Source organism: Pteropus medius, unplaced genomic scaffold (genome assembly GCF_902729225.1).
Source record: "Pteropus medius unplaced genomic scaffold, Ma_sr-lr_union100, whole genome shotgun sequence".
Taxonomy (NCBI): domain Eukaryota; kingdom Metazoa; phylum Chordata; class Mammalia; order Chiroptera; family Pteropodidae; genus Pteropus; species Pteropus medius.
The window spans coordinates 18,812,711-18,821,966 of record NW_024352787.1 but is presented as its reverse complement, the minus strand read 5'-3'; positions in this window follow the sequence as shown (position 1 = coordinate 18,821,966).

Genomic DNA, 9,256 nt, shown 5'->3' with positions numbered 1-9,256 from the left:
GGCAACAGGGAAAGGAAAATCTTGGGACTTTTACCATCGGTAGTGAAATGGCAGGTACTACCCACTGTATCATGAAGGTCACACACAGTGGGGTACTCTTCCAATAGGGCAGCTAGGACCAGACACTGGAAAGGTAAAAAATGCCAAAGTTCACCATAAATGGGATATTTTATTTTTTTAGATGTTTTGGAATGACATAAAGCAGAACTGATATTCGGAGGATATATACCACTATAGGTGCACCTGTCTGTCATAACCAGCATCTGTTCAGATTGGCCTGAGTTGTCAAATATTTTGAATATCACCCTGTGTATAACCATATGAAGCAGATTTAATTAAATAAGATGGGTTGACAATGCTATGTAATGTAATTTTTTGTCAAATAACAAGAAGTGATTAACAAGCAATGGGACCACTTTTCTTGTGTGATTTATAGATAAGCGTTAAGGGCAACTTCAAAAGAGGAGCAAAGAGGTTTTTGTTTGTCTGTTTGTTTTTGTTTTTACCTTTGACAGTAGCACTAGAATAAGGAGGGATAGTTTGATTTTTTGTTTTTTTGTTTGTATTTGTATTTAAGCGCTGGTTTAAGAATTGTTTTTTTCACCTCATAGTCCCAGGACAAATGTACTACATGTAAAAAAAAAAAAAAAAAAAAAGCATCCTTTATGTACAAAGACAATATAACTGACCAACTGTTCTTAGTCATGGGCTTTGCAAAGAGCAGCCAATAGGCAACTTGGGCTAAGAAAGTAAGTAAAGGAAGGGTTTTTTTAAAAAGGTAGTTATTGTGTTCAAATAGCCTAGCATCCATGCCAACAAGAGAGAGTTTCAAGGAAAAAAATCAGAATGAATAACATGGGCATGCATTCAATGGACCAAAAGGATCAGCACAAAGAGGAAAGCAAACTGGACTTACAAGATAAAATTTTAAAAGGAGACAACCACAGGCACAGGAGGGCAAGGGGAGGGAAGAAATGGAGAACTCAAAATGAGTCAACACAAAATCTACAAAGAAAAACAAAATTATCTTAGGTCAGAAAAAACAAGTCACCGGAGCCACATAAAGCCCCTGGTGAAGGAAATACTGTTCGCTGCACTAAACCTTTTTGCTTTTCATCTGCTTGGCTCTGAACACCCAGAGAGCAGTCTGTATCTACAAACCTCTCCCTACTCCATTGTTAGAAAGTTGGATCCTTATAGCTGAAAAGTTTCCCTCATTTCAATGAGGCCCATTATTCTTTGCTATACTTTCAACCACAGTCAATAACTTATCCCTTTTCCTTCCGTTATTACTCCTCGGTATTTACAGACACATCAGTGGTTTCTTTCCTTCAAAATGTGTATATTCAATTCCCTTGATCCCTGCTGCATGATTTTGCAAAGAATGGGAAGGAGAGAGAGACAAGGGTCATCTTTAAGATTCTTCACATATCCCCATTATCAGTGTCTCCTCATTGATGAGAAAGGCCAAGCTGGATCAGGCAATTAGTTCTCTAATTGGGCGTTTCTACCAGCCCTACCTACATATTGAACAGTTGATTGATTTTTAAGATTTATAGGAATGCACTCACTGCCAAGGTCTCTGGGCACCTCTATGACAGACAGTAAAATTAAGCAACCTAAAGATTTGGATGTTGCTTATCCCAAAGGCTTCCTCTTGCCATTCAAGAGTTTTTTTAAATGCACATTTAAAAGTAGACTTTATGCCATGCACTGAAGGTCATCCAAACAAGGTTTGCTCAGGAATCAAAAGAAAAAAGTTTGCAATGCCAACAAGCCTATACAAAAATCCCTCTCTCCAGCCTTCAGAAATTCAAGAATCAGAATCTTGAAAAAGCCATTAAGACTGATGGTTCCCAAACACAAACCCACGGTGTAAATCCAGTTTTACTGGTCCAAATGAAGTTAGAAAACAGAAAAAAGCCAATGTAGTAAGTTTTCTTATAAACTAACTCAACCTTAAGAACTAATCAGTATTCTGAGATATTATTCTTTCTAATTTTTAGTATTAAAATATATTTCATTTTATAAAATGATTGTGATAGTAATCGATAGTGGTTTTAAGTACTATCTCTACTTGACAAAGCAAAGAATTGGCAAGATGACTAACTACATTCATCCCCAAAATTTCCTTTAAAATTTCCTTTGAAATTTTTAAAATAGATTTTAATTTTTCAGTTACAGTTAACATACAATATTATATTGGTTTCAGGTGTACAACTAGTACCCATCTGACACCATAATAGCTATTACAATATTATTAACTATATTCCTTATGCTATACTTTATACTTTATGCATGACTATTTTGTAACTACCAGTTTGTATTTCTTAATCCCTTCCTCTTTGAACTTTTATTGATAAATGAAATTCAAAACCTGGAAACCATTGATTTCACAGGTAAAAAAACTGAACCTCAATGAAGGCCCCAGCTAAGGGTCCCCAGCCAGTTAGTGGTACAGTGCAGATGAAGAGACAGACTTTCTAACTTTCACAGCTGCCAGGGCTCTGAGAAGTTCACTTCAGTCCTTGGTAGATATTTGTCATTTCTTGCTACCCCAGTTCAAAATTTTTTCCTTTTTAGAGATTTGTTCCCACTGTATAGGTCTCGGTGGGAGGCAGAGCCTCCCTAGACAGTTCAAAGGTTACTTCCTCTTCCTACTCCCTGGATGTAGATGCATGGCCCAGGTGAAGCAGCTCAGATACACCCACCTGAGACTTTGAACCTTGAAGGAGTAGATTAGAGGCGCAGAGATCATTAGAAACTTTGATGAAGGTGGAGCTAGAGCCAGCAAAGGACATGCAGAGAGCCAGTGGCTCCAGAGGCACCTACGTAACCAGACCCTTCAGCAGTATAGCCTTGGCCATGCACTTGGCTTCTCAATCCCTTAGTTCCTTCCTTTTTTAGCCTGTTTCTATAGCATTCCCATTGATCCTATGAGTTACCTTATATCCTTCCAACACATTTCTTTTCTGTTTAAATTAGCCAGAGCAGGTTTCTGCTATTTCCAGCCAACAACCCTTACTAGAACTCCCTCCCAAATTAGCACTCTCAAACATTTGAGTGTTTCAACCAGCTCTTTTCAAATAATCTATAGTGAAGGACCAGTTATTTTGTTTCGCTAATCTCTCCTACCAATTACCAGATTTAGAAAATAAAAAATGAGAAATCCAGTCAAGTTCAAATTTCAGATAATAAATAGTATTTTAATATTGAGCATACCTGGTATAATAAACAGTATCAACAACATTAATAGCATTAACAGCATAATAAATATTATTTGCTCATATATTAAAATCAAACTTTACTGAGCTTCCTGTATTTTATATGGCAACCCTGCCCATGAGCCAACATATAGTCCTACTATGCATGACCAGAAAACAGCTCACACCACATAAGACTCATTGCACAAATTTGACATCACCTTAAATGGTCTATACTCTTGAAAGAGATTAGTGAAAATACTCCTGTGTTCCAGCTCCAGAGATCCTGATTGACTAGGCCTTGAGTGGGGCCAGGACATGGACAGTTTTTAAAACTTCCTAGGCAATGCTAATATGCAACCAAGATTGAGCAACTTACAACACAGATCAAGAAATCTTTAGTTAAAATTCACAGACTGGACCTAATTATATTCAGACTTGGAACAAACATAGTCAAGGCTTACATCTAAAGGTACTGGACAATTAGAGTGAGAGAAAAAAAGAGTTGTCGTGGGGATTACAATGTAAAAAATAAAGAAAATTCTAAGAATTATGTCTAGAAAAGAATTGTGGATGTGGCTATGTGAAACTAAGAGTAATCAACTAAATCAAGAGTCAGGAAATTTTTCTATAAAGGGACTTATAATAAATATTTTAAGTCTGGCAGGCTATGTTGTCTCTGTTGTAACTACTTGATTCTACTGTTGTAGTCAAAGCAGCCATAGATAACATGTGAATGAACAGATATCTCTGTGTTCCAACAAAACTGTATTACAAAAATAAGTGGTGACCTGGACTTGGTCCATAAGCCACAGTTTGGTGCCCCCTGAATTTAATTAAAAGGCCAGTAAAGGATTCAAGATAGTGTAGAAGGTGGAGGCTGTACACACATCTTTTAGTGACCACATCAAAATTGTAACAAGACTACAGAGCAACCAAAATGCAGAGTTGCCAGAGGTCTAGATGAACAGGAGACCCACAACTAGGTTGCCTCAAATAACAGGTCATCTCAAAACAGCGAGAGGAACAGAGGCATGAAATGGCCCAGTCACAACCATGTGTGGCAATCAAGAATCAGGAGAGCTATCTTGGCTACACAACCCATTCCCCCACTTAGGAGCAAGGAGTCCTGGCCACACACAGGTCCCTAGCCCAGGATTCCAGTGCCAGGAAGAGAAGTTCCCACAACCTCTGGTTGTGAAAACCAGCAGAGGTTGGGGCTAAGTGAAACAGAGGGTGATGGGAAGCAGAGACGTTCTCTCTTAAAGGGCCCACTTCTGGCCTCACTCACTGACAGAATCACTCTCTCTAAGCTCTAGCACTGGCAAAGCTGCTCAAGAAGGAAACTTACAAAAAAATCTCTGAAAGGTTCACAAAACCCAAAGAAGCAGTATCTGGCCTCAGCATGCTCTGTACCTCTTGCTGAGCAGCCTCAAGCCCCACAGCAGTGGCAGCCAGCCTTGGTTTCTGACTTGGCCCTTCAAGGCACCTATAAGCGCAGCATGGGTGGCATCCATATGTAGATTGCCTTGTGACTCTTACCAGGCGGCCTCAGAGGTGCACAGGCTGCGGCTGAACTCGGTCGGCAGCTGGACCCCTCCCAGGTCTGTGCCAAGGGGCCCCACAGCACACCTACTACATAAAATCACTCTACTAAGACCAAGAGACTTAGGAGCCCTACCTAACACATAGAAACAGACACAGGGAGGCAGCCAAAATGAGGAGACAAAGAAGCATGTCCTACATGAAAGAACAGAACAAAGCTCCAGAAAAAGAATTCACCAGAATGGAGACAAACAATATACCAGATGCAGAGCTCAAAACACCGGTGATAAGGATTCTCAAGAAACTTAGGGAAAGAGTAGATGAACTCAGCGAGAACTTTAACAAAGAGATAAAAAAAAAAAATAGAGATAGAAAACATAACAGAGACAGTCAGAAAAGAAGAATACAATATCTGAGATGAAGAGTACATTAGAGAGAATTAACAAAGTGAATAAAACAGAGGATCAAATCAGCAAAATAGAGAATTGGGTAGCAGAAAACAATCAGAACAGCAACGAGAAAAAAAATCTCCCCCCGCCAAAAATGAAGATAGTTTAAGGAGCCTCTGAGGCAACATCAAGCATGATAACATTCACATCATAGGGGTACCAGAAGGAGAAGAGAGAGAGCAAAGAATTAAAAACCTATTTGAAGAAATAATGATAGAAAACTTCCCTAACCTGGTGAAGGAAATAGACATACAAGTCCAGGAAACTCAGAGAGTCCTAAACAACATGAACCCAAAGAGGTCCATGCCTAGACACATCATCATTAAAATGCCAAAAGTTAAATTCAAAGAGAGAATCTTAAAAGCAGCAAGAGAAAAGCAATTAGTTACGTACAAGGAAACACTCACAAGACTGTCAGCTGATTTCTCAACAGAAACTTTACAGGCCAGAAGGGTTTGGCACAAAATATTCAAAATGATGAAAACCCAGGACCTACAACCAAGATTACTTTATACAGCAAAGTTATCATTTAGAATCAAAGGGCAGATAAAGAGCTTCCCAGGCAAGAAAAACCTAAAGAACATCATCACCATCAAGCTAGTATTACAGGAAATGTTGGAAGGATTTCTTTAAGAAGAAGAAAAAAATATGTATCAAGAGTTTAAATAAAGATTGGCAATAACTAAATATCTATCAATGAGTACTTCAAATGAAAAAGAATTAAATGCTCCAATCAAAAGACAGAATGCATAAGAAAACAAGACCCTGACATATGCTGACTACAGGAGACTCACTTCAGATTAAAACACACAGAGACTAAAAGTAAGGGGATGAAAAAAGATATTTCATGATGGACCTAGAGGATAATGGGCTGATGAGTCAGTCAGATAGAGAAAGCCAAGTGCCATATGATTTGACATACATGTGGAATCTAAAGAACAAAATAGACAAACAAGTGGGAAAAAAAAAAGAAACAAACTCATAGATACAGAGAACATATTGAAAATTACCAAATGAGAGGGGTGTTGGGGATCAGTGAAAAAGAAGGAAGGGATTAAGAAGTACAAATTGGTAGTTATAAAATAGTCATGGAGATAGAAAGTACATACAGCATAAGGAATATAGCCAATAATATTGTAATAACTATATGGTGTCAGAGGGGCACTAGGTTTATTAAGTTATAACTTTGTGAGTTATATAGATGTCTAATCACTATGTTATACATCTGAAACTAATATAATATTGTATGCCAACTATAACTAAAAAATAAAAAATTATTATTAACTTTTTAAAAAGCCCAGTAAAACTTGAAGTACTTGTACAGCCAAGGAAACAACAACCTAGATTAGAAAAGTACGTGACTGACTATTTGAAACAAAACTACTCAACTCATATTGCTGTTCCACAGAGTTCTGTCCTAGGTTCTTTTTATTTTATATTTTCTCCCTGGTGAGCTTAGTCCTTTGGTTGCAAGAAGGAATAAACAGCTTGAGCTAGATTGCGTGCAAAAAGAAGGAATTGATTATAAGAGCAGAAGCTTTGTTATTAATATAAGCTCTTTAAAAGCCAAGCAGTTAGCTATCAATAAATTCTCTCTCTCTTTCGCTCGCTCTCTCTCTCTCTCTCTCTCTCTCTCTCTCTCTCTCTCACCACTCCCCTGTCACTCTCCTCAACTCCAATCTCTCTCTCCAGATTTTTCTGCAGATTTTGACTTATTTCTATCTCTCTATAAACTAGATTTCTGTGCTCCTCTGTAAATATGCTGGATTATGATTCTTAGGTGTCTACCCTGGTCTAATCAACTATCTCGAGGAAAGCAGTCAACGTAATACAAACTTGGATTCTGGGCTCACCTTTGATGGTAAAGCAGTTTAGTGATGATCATGGTGGAAGGAGAAAGGACTAGGCTGGGTAGATAGCCCTGAAAGTATCCTACAAGACCCCATGTCCCTTCCCGATGTGATCCTTGACTACCTCTCAACCGCATGTCTCACTACTCCTCCGCAGTCCTTTATGCCCCAGCCATCAGCATTGATCTTGCCATCCTCTTTCTCTTTCATTTCCAAGCCTTCACTCAAGTTGGTCCTTCTTCCTGAGCATACTGTCCTCTCTCTTCTCTTGGCTAACTCCTTCTTGCATATCGGGTCTCCATGTAGGTATAATTTCATTCATTCAGTCTTCCAAGTCAAAGTTAGATGCTCTTTCTCTGTACTCCTCCAGCTCCATATTGTTGTAGTAGTTAGCACGCTATACTATGTACTATCTATTCCTCCAATTAGCCTGTAAACTTCTCATGGACAGTTTTCCCAGAGCTTCTGCCTGTACCTGCCTAGTACATTGTCAGTGATCAAATGCTTGCTAAACAAATGATTTCATCAACTCCCCAGATTCTCCTTCCTTCTCTGCTCTACCCAGTTGAGCTTTTCAATAAATCACTCTAAAAACAATTTTACAAACTTTCTCAGTCCTCTCACTCTGTAATTCTGTGTCCTTCCAGCCCTGCTCATCCTCAACCCTCATACAATTCAAACCTCTTTTTTATTGCTGGGCTGCCCAACACTGCTGGAAAAATTACAGATAGATGCTGGAAGGTACCATGTCAATCGAAGGTCTCCAGTCTCCATTGAGCAATGAGTGAAGTTCAGTAATTTTGAAACTTTTCCTTGGTCTGGTAGAATTTCTATACCAGAGAGAGCTGTTCTAAAACTTTCTTAGCATGGAGTTTAAATTTAACTTAAGTCTTAATCTGTTGCTGTCATGTTCTTGCATGTCTGGATATGTTGGGGGAACTATTAAGAGAGGATTCTCTGAAAGGTGCTGACACAGGGACTTTGGTTGTGTTCATAGCTAAGTTTTAGACTATGTAGTGGGGTGAGGTGGGAAATGATGGAATCAACAGATGACTTCAAGATAGAAGTCTTGTGAGTCACAGTAATGTTGACCTAATAATAGAGTCTTAGTGATTGGAGCATAGTAGAGATTCTGAGAACAGCAAGGAGGCTATTATTCAAATGTATGCCTAAGCCAGCCTGTGAGTAGTCTGCATATAAGGGAGAAAAAAATAAAAACTGAAAGAGCTCTTTTTCTTCATACTTAAGCCCATGAAGCCTTTGGAGCATGCTAACAGAGAGCACTCAGAGGAGCCAGCAGCTGGAAACTGCCAAGGCAGAAGCAGTGGGCAGAACCACAGCCCAAAGGAGCAGCATAGAGTGAAAGGAGTGGTCTTTGTCCCTGTCTGTGCAGGAAACACATGGTGCCCATGAGATATTATGGAGATGCTGACGTCATGGAATGATCATGTCCCTGAGCATATGAAAGTCTTTGGTAACTCCTGAAATACCTGTGGGGCTTTCTGAAGGGCTGCTGGACCTAGTGAAAAAGGAGGTATAGAACTAGAGTGACTTGGGTTACACATGACCACTCTTCTTAATCTCTGGGTGCTGAATTTGCCTCCCACTTCATGGAGAAAATAAAAGCTGTGAGATACAGTCTTCCACAATTTCTTGCCTGATCTCCAAATACTAAGCCTAAATTCCTGACCTGCATTCCTGTGACATGATGAAAGAGAGAAAACATGCTAGAGTACCCATCAGGAGTTGGGGGGAGTTTTGATGAACAGGAGCAAAAGTAGATTGGGCAAGTCTGAGTCTAAGGTGGATGGACTCAGGGTCTTATCTTAGGGAAATTGTGAAAGAAAATCTGAAACTTTACCCTATACACCATTGTCTTCCTTTAACGATAATTTCTTTTTAATAATCTTTATATTTCCAATGGTACAAGTGCCTAGTAAAAGCAAGATGAATAAATGAATGAACAGGTACATAAAATAATAAATCCCCAAACTATGTGACTTGATATCTCCTAGGAAAAAAGAGATTTGAGAAAGACTTAATAGTTAAAATAATATTGGCCTGGGGACCTCATTTGGATCTATAAATATGGATATGAGAGATGTTGTGGCTCAGACTCTGGGGAGGGAGAAAAAACTCAAGCAATTTCACATCATGTCTGTCTCAATACTTTACAATTTTTTTTAATCACATGGCCCACCTGGAAAGC